The sequence below is a fragment of the Callithrix jacchus genome, chromosome 8 (genome assembly GCF_049354715.1).
Source record: "Callithrix jacchus isolate 240 chromosome 8, calJac240_pri, whole genome shotgun sequence".
Taxonomy (NCBI): domain Eukaryota; kingdom Metazoa; phylum Chordata; class Mammalia; order Primates; family Cebidae; genus Callithrix; species Callithrix jacchus.
Window position 1 is genome coordinate 91,707,968 of NC_133509.1, and position 17,278 is coordinate 91,725,245.

Sequence of the window (17,278 nt, forward strand, 5' to 3'; positions counted from 1 at the left end):
TGTTCATGGCACTACCCGTGATATTCTTGAAGAAAGAAGAACAGAATATCCTTGAAGAAAGAAAGAATATTCTTGAAGAAAGAAAGAAGGAGAGAAGGAGGAAAGGACGGAAGAAAAGGAAGGAAGGAAGGATGGAAGGAAGGAAGGAGGGAGGGAGGAAGGGAAAAGGAAGGAAGGTAGGAAGGAAGGAAGCAAGAAAGGAAGAAAGGAGGGAGGGAGGAAGGCAAAAGGAAGGAAGGAAGGAAAGAAGGGAGGAGGGAAGAAAGAAAGGGAGGGGAGGGAACCCAAATCTAATCAACTTATAGACTTAACAGTTTACAAATAATACAGGGGGATAGAAGAATAAGCTGAACAATGCCACCAGGGAGCTAATAGACAAATCAGAATGCAAAACAATCGGTAAGATAAAAGACTAGTCCTTTCAAAAATTAAATGGTGAGAAAAAAAGGAAAGAGGGATGAATTGCAGATTAAAAGAAACTTAACAAAAATAACAACTAAGTATGATGCTTGGTCCTTTTTGAATCCTGACTTGAACAAACTATAAAAATTCATATTTTAGGTGGGTCAGAGGAACCTGATTTTGGGTCACGTTACATGATACTAAAGGATTTTTTCTTTATTTTGTTAGTTGTAGTAATGGGATGTTATAAAGTATCCTTATCTCTCTACTAAGATATTTGGGATTGAAATTATATAATGTCTGGAATTTGATTTTGATAATCCAGAATTTAAAAGGGAAACAATTTATCTGTACTTGATGGGGGAAGCTCTATTATGAAATAAAATGGGCAAAATTTGAATGACTCTTGAAGCTTAGTGATGGGTACATTACGGTTCACTAAGCCATCTTCTCCACTTTTGTGTATATTTGAAAATATCCCCAATTAAAATGTAAAAGTAAACTTAAAATTATTAGCACAGACTTTCAGTTGAAGATAATAAATGTTTCTGCTCATAGTTTTGGTACAAGTGGGCATTGTCCAAGTTTGCTAACATGAACATTTACTATTTTTTAGAAATTGTGATCTTGTGTCTCTGAATGAGACGGTTATCTGGAGATAATTAGCTTAACTTGTGGACAGACATAGATTTTTGAGATGATAAAGAAAATTATAGAATAAAAACAGATTGTGAAAAGATGTTGTGGGAAGAGGTATATCTGAAAATCCAGAGAAGAAAATAAAACAGCCTCTTAAGGCAATACACATTCTCAGTGAGATATTTTGTAAGAATAACAGAGACATTCAGATTCCCTAAGAAGAAATAAGTGTTGCCCAAGGTCCTGCATGTCCAAAGAGCAGCTTGGTGGGAAATAATGAATCAGGAGCTTTTTTTTTTTGAAACCAAGTCCTGTTCTGTCACCCAGACTAGAGGGCAATGGTGTGATCTCAGCTCACTGCAACCTCCACCTCCCGGGTTCAAGTGATTTTCTTGCCTCGGCCTCCTGAGTAGCTGAGACTACAGGCGCGTGCCACCATGCCTAGCTAATTTTTTTTGTATTTTTGGTAGAGATGGGGTTTCTCCATGTTGGGCAGGCTGGTCTCAAACTCCTGACTTCAGGTGATCCACCTGCCTCGGCCTCCCAAAGTGCTGGGATTACAGGCGTGAGCCACCGCGCCCGGCCATCAGGAGCATTTTTAGGGCTGCAGTCCTCTTCCAGGATACTGCATGTCTAAATCCAACAAGAAGAGGTTGGAGATCTCTGAATTGGGAGGCGATCAGCTAACTTCCTATCTTCTATTACACAACTGCTCAGCACACTTGTACCTTTGACACCCACTAGAACATAAGTGTCATGAGGATAGGGCCCAGGCTTGTCAGAATCGCCTCATGGCCCCACCCCTTGCTACAATGCCTGGCACATAGTAAATGCTCAATGAGTAATTCACTCAATTATTTGACTAATTGATGTAGTACCTTTATGTTATAAAATTATTTCCCAATTTCCTCTACCCCATTTCATATATAAAGATTTGTTTTTTATTGAGAAATGGCCAGTAAAGGCTTTAGACCCCCTGAAGATTAAATACTAAAATCCTCATAACAATTTTTTTGTTGGTGTTCTTATGGGACTGCGTGAATTCGAAGGACATTTATAATGCCTCATAATGCTCTAGGAAGTGAGCTAAGAACTCCACCATCACTAGGAGTTTCAAAACCTTGAGAACTTTTCTCCTGGTGTGTTTCAGAGTATGCAGGCTCATTCTGCACAAGGAATGAACTGGCTTATGTTGACATTTTTGTCTTTCCCCACCTCCCCACTAAGTACCATGGCAGTTTCTTTTCAGGGTCATACACGATTCCAGCAGCCTTTCTGGTGTGTGGAGGATAGCCCTACATGCTTCCCCCAGCTCACACAGCTCTAATAAGAGACAATCCCCGCAACACAGTACAGTTTCCCAGCAGGATAAAAGCTAGTTTCTATAAGACAATATTTCTCTCTGGAGAAAGTATAGTTTGTAACTCTGGCACTATCAAATTTCCAGGTCATCTTTGCCTGCTGGGAAAAAGAATCCTTACGAAGAGAAGTTGTTCCCTGGAGGGAGAAGACGGCAACAATTGTCCCCTGAACCGACACAGTGTCCTGGAAGGATGGCTACAATGGACCCCAGGGAGGCCGCCAAGCTGTTGGGCAGAGGAGGCATGGGTGACCACAAAAGGGGAGATCCCTTAAATGGAATGACTTGCATTTACAATCAGTAAAGTTCTCACAAACTGACCAACGCGGTCACCAACTATGCTCTGATCATTTTCAAGTTGTTGAAGTTGCTCAGCGGATTAATAGAATATTGCACCAGCTTTCTCAAATGCGCACACACGGAATCACTTAGTGCCATTTTCAAGGGCAAAAATAAAAAAAAATCCAAAAGCCCTGCAAGTGAATAGAGAATAATAACAGCATAAAACAGACCCGTCCTCCTCACCACCAAGCGGTGCTCCCCTGCAGACCAAATGGCCACCTCATGTCTTCTATCTGTCCAGCAGGGAGAACACTTTAAACTCTCTGCTGTTCCATTTCTTCTTCGTTGGGTCCCCTCAGAAATAGAGGAAGGAGCTGCACTAAGGAAAGGTCCAACTTAAAGTGCGCACCCAATTTCCAGCCTCATTCTAAGCCACAGAACACAACAAGGAAACTTCTTTGTGACCTCTGGAGTTTCCCTTAATTTTTCAAAAGTCTGACTAGATCGAGTAAAGTGAGGGGGAAAAAAGACACGATGTAGAATTGCCTCCTGGATGCCTGATTCAGGTAGAGGTTTACAACATAATTATTTGGTCATGTTTACCTAATGTCTTACCTGCTCTATTATCTGTTTTTTCAGATGTGTGCTGTTTTTGATTTTTAATTGCTCTTATTTATCAAATGCCTTATTCATTATATTATCTGGTTTTTCAGATGTGTCCTCTTTTTTATTTCAGTGTAAAGAGAGTCTAGCCTAGTACAATTGCAGACTTGCTTAAGAACCCAAGAACTGTCGGCAGCCTGTCCAGGGTGAGCTCAGAGAGTCCATCACGGTGACTGGTGTTTCTTTATATCTTCATTCTTTATAAGCAAAAACTAAACTGAATAACTTGCCTCCAGAGGGAAAGTTTAAATACTGACAGTTTATTTGATAAGAATCAAATATTTTGTGTATCAAATGCCTTCAAATGTTTGAAAATATTGTTTCGATGGTATTCCCATCATTTTCTAAAAACTAACAAGCAAACACACAAACCTTCAGAATCTTTTGTAATTTGAAGAAGTTAAATTAGTGCTTACATTTCCAAAAATACCGATGTATAAATAGAATCTAATATGTCCATGAGAACCTGCTCAACAGAGCAAAAGTCCATCTCAAAAAATAAACATAAAAAAGTGTTATCGCCTTTTTAATTGATAAATAATAATTGCATATATTTATGGAGTAAATGTGATGTTTTGATAGACATATACATTGTGAAATGATGTATATTCAAATCAGGTTAATTAACACATCTATCGAGTCAAATATTTATCATTTCTTTGTGGTAAGAACATTTAAAATTTTCTCTTTTAGCTATTTTGAAATAGATAATATTTTATTATTTTGTGCTGTGCAATAGAACACAAGAACTTAGTCCTCCTACTAACTGGAACTTTTTACCTTTTTCCTCTTTTTATAACTACATTAACCCATCATAAGGATCATAAGGACCTTACCCTCAGGACCTCATCTTACCCTGATTGCCTCCCAAAGGCCTGAGTTCCAAAGAACATCATATTGGGGGCTAGGGTTTCAGCATATGAATTGGAGGGGGCTGGACATAAACATCCAGCCCATAGCATTTTCAATCAGTTTACAGGTCCTTACAGTATAGGTCTGTTAGGCGATTTTATGAACTCTCAACTATAAATTCTGTGTGTGTGTGTGTGTGTGTGTGTGTGTTTATATGTGTATGCAAATTACCAAAGGGCTCTTTTAGATTTCTCTGTCTCAAAACTATTTCAGAACTGATTGTTCTTGCAGCCACAACTATTCAGAAATAGCTTTATACATTCAGTTTAACCAAGTGATGGTCTATGTAGTTATATTACATATTGTAGATGGATCAGAAACCATTCTAAGGGTTTACAATTTTTTCTTTTAACTTTGAGGCTTAAAGTCACCCAGGAGGTCCCGCAGAAACCAGATGTCTACATACTCTCACATGTTCACATTTAACTCACTTCAACAAATATTTACTGAGGCTAGGTTCTGGGGTTCAAAGATGAGTAAGACACAGTTCTTCCTCAAAATGCTCATAATCTGAGCAGAAATCAGTAAACAGATAGCCAACTATTTTTTAATGTAATAAATATACAGCTATCAATCTGAATGAAAGGATCTGTGAGTATGTGAGAAAAACTGATCCACTGGAAAATATGTGACAAGATGGTGGGTTCACCTTATCTGTTGCTTCCCAATATTCAGTTTTACCTTTGGGTGGGATTGTGAGAAACTGACTACCGCCCCCCCTCCCCAGGGAGGGGGTAAGTTCCAGGGGTAAGTTCCATGGGTAAGTCCTCATAAGTATAAGCCCTTTGGCACAAACCAAGACCTTTTCAAATGATTAAAAATGAACTCTGTCTACTATTTTCCATTGGCTAGAGAGACCAATTCAAGGAACCTAATTCGGTCAAGTCAGAGGGATATCTGGGACTTTTGTTTGAAAGAGGCCCTATCTCTCTCACTTCAATTCCTTTCTGCCATGAGTCTTGTCTCTTTTCCCTGTCCACTCCTTCTCCCAGACCTTCAAGTGTCTGAGAGATCCATGGCTCAGTCTTTGGTCTTCCTTCCTTCTCTATCTACACTCGCTTCCTTAGCTATTCCTTCAATCTTGTGACTTTAATATTATGTGTATCCTTTCAAATCTGAAATATATATCACTCATCTAGATTTTTCTCCCAAGTGCAGACTTCTGGAGCCCTCTGCTCACTTAACATCTACCTCAGGATGTCTAATAGGCATCTAAAATGTAACATGTCCAAAACTCAGATCTGGACCTTCCTCCCAAAGCTGTTCCTGCCCACAGCCTTCCCCATCTCAGATAATGACTTAAGCAGAAATGCCTGGAATCATTCTTGACTCTTCTGTCCTCTCCTTCATCCAGTCTGTCAGCAAATCCTGTTAGCACTGTGTTCAAACTTTTTCAGAATCCTACCATGTCTATCACCTCCACAGTAAACATCTGGTCCTGCCACTATCACCTCTTCCCTGGATTATCGATAGAGAGCTTCTGAGTGGTTTCCCACATACCACTCTCACTCCCCTACAGTCCCTTTTCAACACAGCAGCCAGAGAGATCCTCTTACATTTTGCGTTGTATCATTTACTCTTGGGCTCAATGCCCTGCTGATGAAAAGCGCATGCACAGGGGAACTCCCTTTACGCCAGAGCTCATAAATTTGGGTGTCTGTTGCTTCCCTGATCTAATCTCCCACTGCTACTCCTTTAGTCATTCCACCCCAGCTACACTGGCCTCCCTGATGCTGTTCAGATGTGCTGGACACGCCTGCCTGGGGCCTTTCTGCTGGTTGTTTCCTCTGGCTGGAATACCCTTCCCGAAGGTATTCATGCATCTCTCTCTGTCATATCCTCATGTCTGCTCAAATGCCACTTTCTTGATGAAGCCTTTCTTGACCACCTTCTATAAATTGCAACCTACTCCTTTTTGAATCGGTTTTTTTTGTAGACTTTATCATCAGTTAACATACTGTATTAGTCTGTTCTCATGCTGCTAATAAAGACATACCTGAGACTGGGGAATTCATGAAGAAAAGAGGTTTAACAGACTCACAGTTTCACACGGCTGGGGAGGCCTCATCATCATAGCAGAAGGCAAAGGAAGAACAAAGTCACATCTTTCATGGCAGCAGGCAAGAGAGCGCATGTGCAGGGGAACTCTCTTTATAAAACCATCAACTCTCGTGAGACTTACTCACATGACGAGAACAGCATGGGAAAGACCTGCCCTCATGATTCAGTTACCTCCCACTGGGTCTCTCACACAACATGGGAATTATGGGAGCTACAATTCAAGATTTGGGTGGGGACACAGCGAAACCTGTCACATATTATGACTTTATATATGTGTTTGTATATATGTATATACATTTTTACAGTATATCTTTCTCCATTTGAACATATGCTCCGCAAGGACAAGAATCTTTATTTTTAGACAAGGGATTCTGCCAAGTTGCCAAGGTTGGCCTTAAATTCCTGGGCTCAAGCAATCATCTTGCCTTAGCCTCTCAAGAAGCTGGGACTACAGGTGTGTGTCACCACACCCAGCATCAAGGACAGGAATCTTTTACGGCTATATCTCAAGGGCCTAAAACAGTTATTGGCATGCAGTAGGGGCTCAATAAATATTTGTGAAATAAACTTAAAAAATAGGGAAGTCAGTCTTAGACACATAGGAAAAAAACAGAGAACTGGATCTAAAGCCTTGATCGAATCATGCCTGAAGCACACATTATTGTTGGACTTTTTCAGTAGCCTAAATCCACTATTGAATTTTACTTTTTAAGACAGTATGGGTTCATTTTTCTGTTAATTACTAGCAAAGGAATCCTAAAAGATACCAAAGGTAAAGGAGATTTTAGAGATCTCATATAAGGAGGACCCTAAAAGGCAGACAGGATCTCATACTCCTTCACAGCCACGCTGCTTTTTAAGTGGTCTACGCTTCCTGTCTGCATTTTCTCATCAACTCCAAAAAGGCTTCCACACCTAACAGCACTGAAACTGCAGTCGCTCAGCTCACCTAGGAGCTCCTGACCTGACATCGTTCAACTCTTCTCTTGTTTATCTTCACTTGTTTATCTTCCCTTCTCTTAGAGTCGGTCCCACCCATTTGTCCCCCCATGCTTTCTGTTATGTCACTTTTTCCTCAATTTTCCACTTTCATTCTGAAAACTTCTTCATTTCTCCATGATAACGGCTGGAACATCTTGTGAAAGTTGGTGTTCCCAGGGCTGTGTCCAGGAACACCTACCTATAGTCACCGTCTACCTATGGTCTTCTGGGGAGCAATCTCATCCATTCCCATGATTCCATTACATATAGACGAGGAGCTACGAACTCCCACCATTCTACGGCCATCTCAGACCACAGAACTCATGAATGTCATGGACTAACAGACCACTCCTCTTAGATTTGCCATAGAAATTGAAATCTAAAACTCAAGAAATAGGATTTATTTATTCCAGGATAAACTCTGTTCCTATCTTGCCTCTCTATTTGAAATGATCCCACTTGACTCCTCCTCCTTTCTTTTCCCATTTCTGGTTGGTTCTCCAACCATTTCTTATTTATTTATTCATTTATTTATTTACTTAGAGACAGAGTCTCACTCTGTTGACTAGGGTGGAGTGCAGTGAGGTGATCTTGACTCATTGCAGCCTCTGCTTCCCGGGTTCATGCTATTCTCTGGCCTCAGCCTTCCGAGTAGCTGGGATTACAGACACACACCACCATGACCAACTAACTTTTATATTTTTAGTAGAGACAGGGTTTCATCATGTTGGCCAGGCTGGTCTCAAACTCCTGATCTCAAGTGATCCACCGACCTTGGCCTCCCGAAGTGCTGGGATTAGAGGTGGGAGTCACTGTGCCTGGCTACTTATTTATTTAGAGACAGGGCCTGGCTCTGTCATCCAGGCTGGAGTGCAGTGGTGCAATCATAGCTTCCCCTGGCTCAAGTGATCCTGCCTTTTCCTACTTCCTGAGTAGCTAGGACTACAGGAGACAGGGTCTTGGTATGTTCCCAGGCTGGAGTTCAGTGGCACCATCTGGCCTCAAGCTACTTCTGGCCCCAAGTGATCTTCCTGCTTCAGCCTCCCAAAAGACTGGGATTACAGTTGTGAGCCACCCTGCCTGGCTCTATTTCTATTTTAAATTGATTTCCCAGCTTCAAGTACCAGTCTCTTCCTTTTCCCTCTGCATCCTTTCACTAACTGGTCTTAATCACTGAAGATGGCACTGCACCTGGAGAGATTTTGAAAATGGGAGGCAGTATTTTTGGTTATCACAAAGATTGTGAAGCAGTGTGAGCGTTTGAGAGTCAGGTGCGAGACAGATGCCCTGTAGTGCCTGGGGCACCCAGATGGCCTACACTACTCTCAGATGTCTTGCCAGTCCCTAGTGTAGTGCTACCAAAGTAATCACATATCAAAGTAATTTTCTTTTTATTTGTTCTTTATAATTAAGGCCTTAGATTGACTTTTAAAATATTATGATTATGCGATCTATAAATTTTATTTCAGCATAATGAAAATGATGACATGACTTATTTGATAAAAGACAAGACTCTTCTTTTGCTATAAAAGACAAGAATCACCAATCAATACCTCAAGTTACCAGCTGGTGGCTGACACATCTAATGTGATTCACGTGCATGTTTTGTTTGGTATAGGGTTGCCAGCCAAGATGCAGGACCCCTGTTAAATTCCAGTTTCAGATCAGTGGCAAATCATATTTTAATATATCTCATACAATAGTTGGGATATACTTTTACTAAGAAGCATTCATGGTTTATCTGATAATCAAATTTCATATGGCAACCTGTTCTTTTATTTTTGAAATCTGGCGATTCTAAGCTTCTTTTTTTTGTTTGTTTTTCTTGGTCAATTTTTAAAATCAGTTGATTTTTACATTAAGATTTGATCTCTGGATTTCTTTGAAAGAGCAGAAGGTCTAGATTTGACCTACATTCTTGCACGAAACAGACAGCTGGAATGAAGTGGGGGCTGCTCCTCTTAGACGGGCCTGCTCACCACAGTTCACCATAGTCCCCCACTCGCATTCCCCCCAACACTGCTACCAAGTAAAGCACTTGCCACTAATCCAAGTATTTTCTGTTAGACTCCTACAGTTAGGAGGAAAGTGAAGTATTTCTTTCAATCATTCTTTGAATCTCTTAAAAATGAAAAAATAAAAGACAAATTAATAGGACCACATGTTTCTTAAAAATTGGGAGGAAATACATTTTTCTTTGAAGAAATGAAGAGTTTTCCTGTGTGTTTTCTTATCCCGGACCAGCTTCACCCAAAAGCTGGGAAACATCTAAGTTTGTGACATCTTCCCTAGGGTATTTTCAGATTGGTATAACCAGAGCTGCAAATATGATCATGCCACTTTCCCCTTTAAGTAGAAAAATCCTTCAGTAGCTCTCCATTTTTTCAACTTAAAAATCCAAAAATTCTTAACATGACCCAAAAGCCTTCCCAGCTTCATTTGTCTCTCCTCTCACTTGCTCTCAATTAATCCACTTTCTAAAGTTTTGAATCAGTTTTGAATATTCACCAGTTCTCTCTTGCATGTCTAGGAAAACCTCTTCCTCCTTCTCATTTTTCTAGTCCCAACTAAGGCCTTACCTCCTTTGAGAAGTCATCATTCCCTGAACCTCAGTCCCCAACCCGCAAATCCAGGGTAAGTCTCTCCTGTGAGCTGTGACAACTAACACACTCCCACTGTATTATAATTGCCCTTTTATCTCTTTGTGTGCCCCACCAGACTGTAAGCTGGATGTTAGAGACCTGGATTTATTCACCTTTCTAGCTCCAGGGCCTGGTACATAGTAGGAGCTTAATATATGTGGAATCACCAAACAAATGAACAAAGAAAGGGAATTTCATGCAAAAGAAACAGCATGAGCAAAGGCACAGAAGTACGAAGGTGCATGTGTGTGTTTGGGAAATAGCAAGAAGTTAGATGGCTGGTGCTGTCCTTGGTGACATGGCATAAAACTGGAATGGATGTGGTATCAGACTATAAGTGTTTTGGAAAACAAAGACTAAGGAGGATGAACTTTCCTTTGTAGCCAATACAAAGCCAAAGGTGGGTTTAAGTAGGAAAAACACATGAGCACATGTATTAATATAAGAAAAAATTGATGAAAAAACAGAAATTCCACATTTTCTTCTTTCTTCTTTCCCTGAAGTTAATTTTTCTCCCTAGCACTGATGAAATTGAGAATATGGAGAGAGGGAACCTGAGAGAGAGGAGAGTGTACTGATTTAAAAACACAGGAGTTAGAGTCAGACATATGTGAGGTTTAAATTTTGGTTCTGTGTGAATGTTCACAACTCAATTTCCAACACCGTTTTCCCAGCTAGAGATGTTAGGATGAATAGAGTAACAGCCTCTAAGCTTCTTCAGAGGGTTGGGAAGGGTGAACTTACACAATGTGTTTTTGCCAAGCACAGGGGCTGTATAAAATAAGTGTACAAAAACTGTTAGTTGTCTCGTGTATCCCATTGGCAGGTGGCCTTCAGCGGCTACTTCTGAGAGGAAAGCAAAGAGGGGAAGTTGCGGTTGAAAACGGAAGGAAGTGCTCCTGCTCCGAAGAGAGCAAATTGATAATTACTGACGCCGCCTCCTCTCTGACACCAATCCAGTAACTTTCCTTTTGCTTTCCTCCTACTTGAAATTGGCTCTCTAAAATAAGGATTGTCTTCAGGCAAAACTGTAGTATGTGGACCTCTCCAAGGGTCTCTGCTCATAACTTCCTGGCCCCTGAGGCCATGATGAGTGATTCGGACCCAGGTGAGACACTCCCGGGGGAAAGCTGTTTTCATCCTGCCCCTGACTCCTGGGCACTTGTTCCTTCAGCCTACTCTTTTCTGTCTGTATCCTGTTCCCTCCAGTTCTACAGAGGTGACCAAATGCAAACTGACCAATTCATTCACAGTGAAGGGGACACTGGATGAATGCGAGCTCCCTCTCACATCCCAATAAAGGCTGTTGAGTCTCTACATAAGGAAATCAGTGTTCTTGGGTTTTCAAACACCAGAGGGAGGCGTGAAGGAAACTCTGGGAGCTGAAGGTTTCTGGAAGAGACCGTGGAGCTCAGCACTCAGAGCAGCTCTGCCTGTATTTGTTTTAACTTGGGAGCTGCAAGATTTCCTTTAGTTCTGAAGATGAGAAAAAGAACTTCAAAAACCAGCAGCCCAATTCAGACATTTTACACAAAAGGAAACTGAAGACCAGAGAGGTTAAGTGGCTTGAACAAGGGACTCAGCAGCAGAATGAGTACCAGAACCCAGGTCCCGCTGACACCCAGCCCAAGGCTCTCTCAGTTGAACACCTTACCAGGGAAATGGTTGTACCCATGGCTTAGACTGCAGCAGGGCTGCAGAGCCCCTGCTTAGTTGATACCGTTGCCAATTAGCTAGGGCCTCCCCTGACCAGTTCCGACTCACCAGCCTGGTTAGGACAGTAAATTTGACCTGTGTCCAAGGGTCCAGGGATGCTTTGAAAGCTCAGACCTACTGTGCCTGCTGCTGAGGCAGGTGCCCCAAGTGCCCTTGGCATTTTTCCATACTGTGCATATCACCATGTAACCTGGGCAGAGTTCATTTGGGAAACTCCATTTCTGAAAATGATCGCATTAACAGAGCTGAAAGGAATATTCCGTTTTCTAAAGAGGGCAGAGAGGGAATGAATGAATGAACATTGCTGAGTGCCCGTTTGTGCCAGTGGCCCTCCAACATGCTTCCAGAGTTCTGAGTAGACTCTCATCTGTTCCCTTTGACCCAAACCTCCTGCTTAGTCTGTCTTATTCCCACTTCACATGTGAGGACACTGGGGATCTGAGGGTTAAAGTGACCCTCTCAGTGTTATCTCAGATGTGGATTTTGCCCAACCCCCAACGGCATGTGAGTGCCCACTTACCCAACAGCTTCCACCCCAGGTGGCATTTTGGCTGATGGATGAGGTCACTCATACAGGCTCTTTCTTGCCAAATATTGTATGTGCACTGCAATGACTTATTGAAAAACATGTTTCCAATAATACTGTTCCACTAAATATCTAGTAGGAATGGTGGAAGGGCTTCTTCCCTGTTGTTTGATCCACACTGTTCCTTAAATCGCCTGGGGTATTCAGTGTGGTGTCCCCTGTTCCTGCAGCTGTCTGGTTGGCTGACTGTGATCATGGTACTTGGACACTGATCTGGAGTAGCTCTCTCAGCTTCATCTATAGAAAGAGAGTGAACTGGGTTCTCTCTCTCTCCTCCCACATATGTATATACATATGTATGTGTAAAAAACATTTGTGATCTCCATTAGTGCTGTTCATCTATTTCCAGCTCTCTGCCTCCGGTACATCTGTCTTCTTGCCCATTGTGAGTAGGTGGGATCATAGACTGGTTCTGGCCAATGAATTTGATGATAAGTGATGTGTGTCACTTCTGCGCTGAGCTTTTCATAATTGCTGGCATAAAAACTGCAGACTGCACCCTCCTCTGTATGGAACCAACAAAATCTGAGGGGTGTCTGCTCCATCACCTGGACCCCTGAATGACTTCGATGGACCGAGGACCACTGGCACCCCACAAATCTGCAGAGGACATCAGCATCAAGAAGAGCTGCTCAGGTGTTTTAAGCCCTTGAGAATATGGGGCTGTGTGTCCATGCTGTATAAGCAGCCTCGCCTGGCAGACACACATTTACAGACCCAGACACTTTTTATGCATACCCCATTGCTTTCTCCAAATAAACCTAGGAGGTAGGTCCTATTGCCATGCCCATTTTACAGATGAAAAAGCCCCAGCTGAGAGAACTTAATTAAGTTGTCTAAGATCATGGCAGATGGCTGAGACAGTTCCATTCCATATCTCTGTAGCTCCAAGTCCTGGTCTTAATCAACACACCCGCTCTGTTCTCTCTGCCTAGGTGCTTTCTGAGCCAGGAAGCAAATAACATTTGTTACCCATTTTCCCAAAACATGTTTTTGCTTCATCATGTCACTTACCCTCACTCAACTTTCTTACTGTATTCAAAAGCCACATGTTAAAGAAGGAAAATTGGTTTTTAACAAACGATTATAGCATCATATATTATAGTTCAGTGGTTGGCATTCTGTCACTTTCTAGAAAATGTGATCTGGCAAATATGAATCCTTCTCACAGCAAGTAGCCCTCAGCTAAGAAAATTACTTTTATTAACCAAAAAATTATTCTTAGAATTGATGGCTGTGAGGATGACCTTTGGCTTACTGTAGTATAGCAATGTGTCTACCACAGTAAAAATGCCAGAGCAGGACAGGTCCCACAAAAGGCAATAAAGGAGCAACATTCCAAAGACAAATACACTTGAGACACGTATGACAGCCATGGGAAGGGGAGGGTAATCAGTTATAAGAAATGACAGTGTTTTGGCAGCCTCGGCTACTTTAACTGACAGGACAAATAAAACTAATGTAAATTTTTTAAAAAAGAGTGAGTCATAAGAGTTACAGATACAAATCCAAGTTAGTTTTGGACTTTGATTTAAATCTGTCGGGCATCCCTCTTTTTTTTCAGTGCACTGAGGTTGATGTTTCCCAGTTACAGACATAAAAACATTTCTAGTTCTTCTAATTTTTCCTTGGTTATCTGATTTAATCTGGGTTTTATTCTGCTGTTAATCCTCTCAGACTTACTTTGCTCTTCAGATCTTCCCTTTAAGGCATGTCCTCATCTGAGAATGTTTGTGGCTAAATGCAAATCCTTTGTGAATTTAGGCAAGAATACAAAGGGGGATCCATTAAAATGGTCATTTTTTTTTTTCAGATGCAACCTGCTCTAAACAGATTGTGAGATACTGTATTGTGACTTTTGGACTTTCTCAAGTTGGACCCTGAAATATTAATAGGACTTACTTTAAAATTCGTTAGGTACTCTCATGAAGGCAGAAATGAAAGTCTTTCTTAAGTAATGTTCACATTTATTCTGTGAATAGAAGTAAGATCTCCAAATAAAAAGTCTTGAAAAGTTTAGGGAAATCTTTCCTTTGATTTGTTTCTTGGGAAACTTGTCTATTAAAATGCATCAAGTGCTATAAATACCCTCCTCCTGATTGTAATTCTTTACCTAGTATATCACTACTAGAATTGGGATGAACAAGTTCACTTTATTTGTTGGCCAAAGACAAGGCTATTTGGATTCTTGCTAAAGAACAGGACATAAATCCAGGGCTTTTGAAGTCTTTAGTGGCTTAATGTTAAAACTTTGCTTCCTCAAGATGAAAGTTCAAACACAATTTAGGTCAAAGGTTAAAGAAGTCTGCCACTTGAGTGGGCAGATAAGGGTTTCGAAGGTTTCAGCTGAGGCCTGGTGACTGGGCCAGGCAGGGAAGATGGAGGATAAAGGAGACCCGGCTCCACTCTCAGTTACCTGCCTCCTGTTTCCTTAAGAACTAATGTTCATTAAACTCCTCTCCTTTAATAAAGAAAAAAATTCACAATCAAAAAAGTAAATCCTACCTTTGTTCTGGCAAACTAGGTCAGCATCCTCTGTTCCTGCTGTCAGTTTTCTGCTGCGTGGGTTTCACGATGAGTCACAGGTATTTATGAAACTGTGCTTGATTTAACTTTGCCTTTTTTCCCATCTGAGGGCTCCAGTGTCTCTTGGTCAGACAATGATTGAGTTGGCGGGTGTTTCTCTTGGAAGATGCCTAAGTGCAGACAGCAGATGTGAGGTCTACCTTCGCACAAGCCTGACTGGGAGTCGAAGCATCCCAAACATACATGCTGCGTGCAGAGATGCCACGGCCACATAAAAGCAGCTTAGCAGCATGGAAACTTTATTTTTTTACAACCCATTTTAATGGGATTGGATCCAGTGGTATAAATTTCACTAAGCCTGCCTTTAAAAAAATAGAGAATCATTCACATTTTCTCTAGACTTCTGCTTCTCTATCCAAACTCATCAATATTGCCATTTAGAACTTCTGTGTTAATTGTAAAGCCAAGATAAGGATTTTCTTATATAAGCTGTACGACAATGGCAGCCTTTGGATATAGTTCTGAGGCATCAGAGAAGACTGCAGACACAGACTGTAGATGTCAGTGCAAATATGGAAAGCAAATCTTTACCCTACACAGCAGATGAGGCAGCATTCATGATTTCCTCCCTGTGCGTGGCCTCAGAGAGGGAGACAAGGAGTCCCAGGGCAAGATTTTTTTAAGAGAGGACTCGATAATCAGTACGAAAGATGGTTTTATGTGTGTGGTCTCATTGTTAGAGCCAGGGAATAAGAGCTAGGAATTCCCAGGTCTTGTGATTACATCTATTGCCAACTCTCTGTGCTCTCAAGTCTTGGTTATTCTCCTCTGTTTCATGACTATAAATGAGTACCACTGAGCCATCAGGCAGTGCAGTAAACCTATGGGAGGGGCTATGTTTCCCCTCCATATTACCCACCCTCTTAGAAATGCCTTTATGTATTCCTCCGCCAGTTAGCATTGGTAGAAAACAGTGCAGGGTATGATGGCGCATGGAGCTGGCACCCTAGAGTGATATTCTTCAGGGCACACAGCTGTGACCCCACTTCCCCACTTCTTACGTGTCCCCAAAGCATTTTTGAGCCATGTTAGAAAGAGGCATTACTATTGGTTAGAAGTGCTTCCGTCTTAAAACAAAAATTCTTACCTCAAACCACAGATAAGTCTATTTGAGAGAAAATTAAAGAATGGGGACCTGAAGGCAAGCGTTGGGTTTAATTACTTGCACTTACACAGTACTCTCCACACCTGGACTAGAGCAGGGCTTCACAAGCACACGAAACACCTGGACATGTTGTTAAATGCAGATTCTGATTCAGGAGGCCTGCATGGTTTTGAGATTCACCATTTCTAGCAAAGTCCTTGATAATGTGATGTTGCAGGTCTCTGGCCACACTTGAGTAGCAAAGAAATAAAAGATACCTTCTAATTGACCCCCTTTTTTCCCCCAAAGCAGAGAAGCAGTATAATTTGTGCTTAAGAGTGAGGATCCTACAACTGGACTTCCTGGGTTCAAATTCTGGCACCAGCAAGTGTCATCATAAGCAACAATTAGTGTAATTAAGCTTCAGTTTTTTCTTCTGGAAAATGGGCTGATAGGAGTATTAACCAAGGTGATATCTTGGAAATTCAGATGAAAACTGATGAGGGCCTAAAATAAGGCTCTGGTAACAGGAGTGGAGAGAAGAGTAGATGCTCCAGAGACACGAAGGAGGTCTGATTGACAGGACTGACCAAGTGTGGGAAGCAAGTAGGGGAAAGAGTCAAGGGTGATGCCCAGATTTCTGGAATGGATGGCTCAGCGTTCCAGCCACTGAATACACCAGAAGGTGCATGTGGTGAGTGGGGAGAGGGTGGCATTGGGGAGAAATGATGAATACAGTGTCGGACACATTGATTTGGGTATCTGGGCTGGAGACACAGGTTTGAGAGAGCACACCATGGAAAATCAAAGGGGTGACAAGAAAGAAGCCGGGACGGAACTCCAGCTAATGTGCATATTCAGGGAGTCAGCTGCAGAAGAAGAAAGAAGTATTGGAAAAGTAGGCAGAAAACCTGGAAAATGTGGCACCATTTCAGCTGGGAGGTTGGGAAATGGTAACACTGGCAAAGACCGGGTGAGTAGAAAAGGAAGAACTTTCAGGAGAGAAGAGAGTACATTCCATGTTGGATACACTGCTTTTTGGTTGTTGTTTTTCGTTGTTTGTTTGTTTGTTTGAGACAGAGTCTCACTCTGCTGCCCAGGCTGGAATGCAGTGATGTGATCTCAGCTCATTGCAACCTCTACCTCCTGGGTTCAAGCAATTCTCATGCCTCAGCCTCCAGAGTAGCTGGGACTATAGGTGTGTGCCATGATGCTGGCTAATTTTGAATACACTGCTTTTGAAATGTGAGAAAACTAAATAAACTAAGTATAGGGATTTTGAAATACATTGTAGATCCATCAGCAGAAACAGGCAAAGACCTTTGACAGCAACATTTAGATGCAATCATAAAAGACCAGAGGAG

The 17,278-nt window shown here is 41.7% G+C and overlaps 1 long non-coding RNA gene across 1 annotated transcript in view; it reads right to left on the bottom strand.

Annotated features, from left to right (window-relative positions):
- LOC118144953 (uncharacterized) overlaps window positions 1–15,049 on the bottom strand; it is a 110,704-nt gene extending 95,655 nt beyond the window's left edge. The window contains exon 1 of the long non-coding RNA XR_004729922.3: window positions 14,750–15,049. This is a non-coding gene — a long non-coding RNA (uncharacterized LOC118144953). The remainder of the gene's footprint in view (window positions 1–14,749) is intronic.
- Between the last annotated feature and the right edge of the window lie 2,229 nt (window positions 15,050–17,278).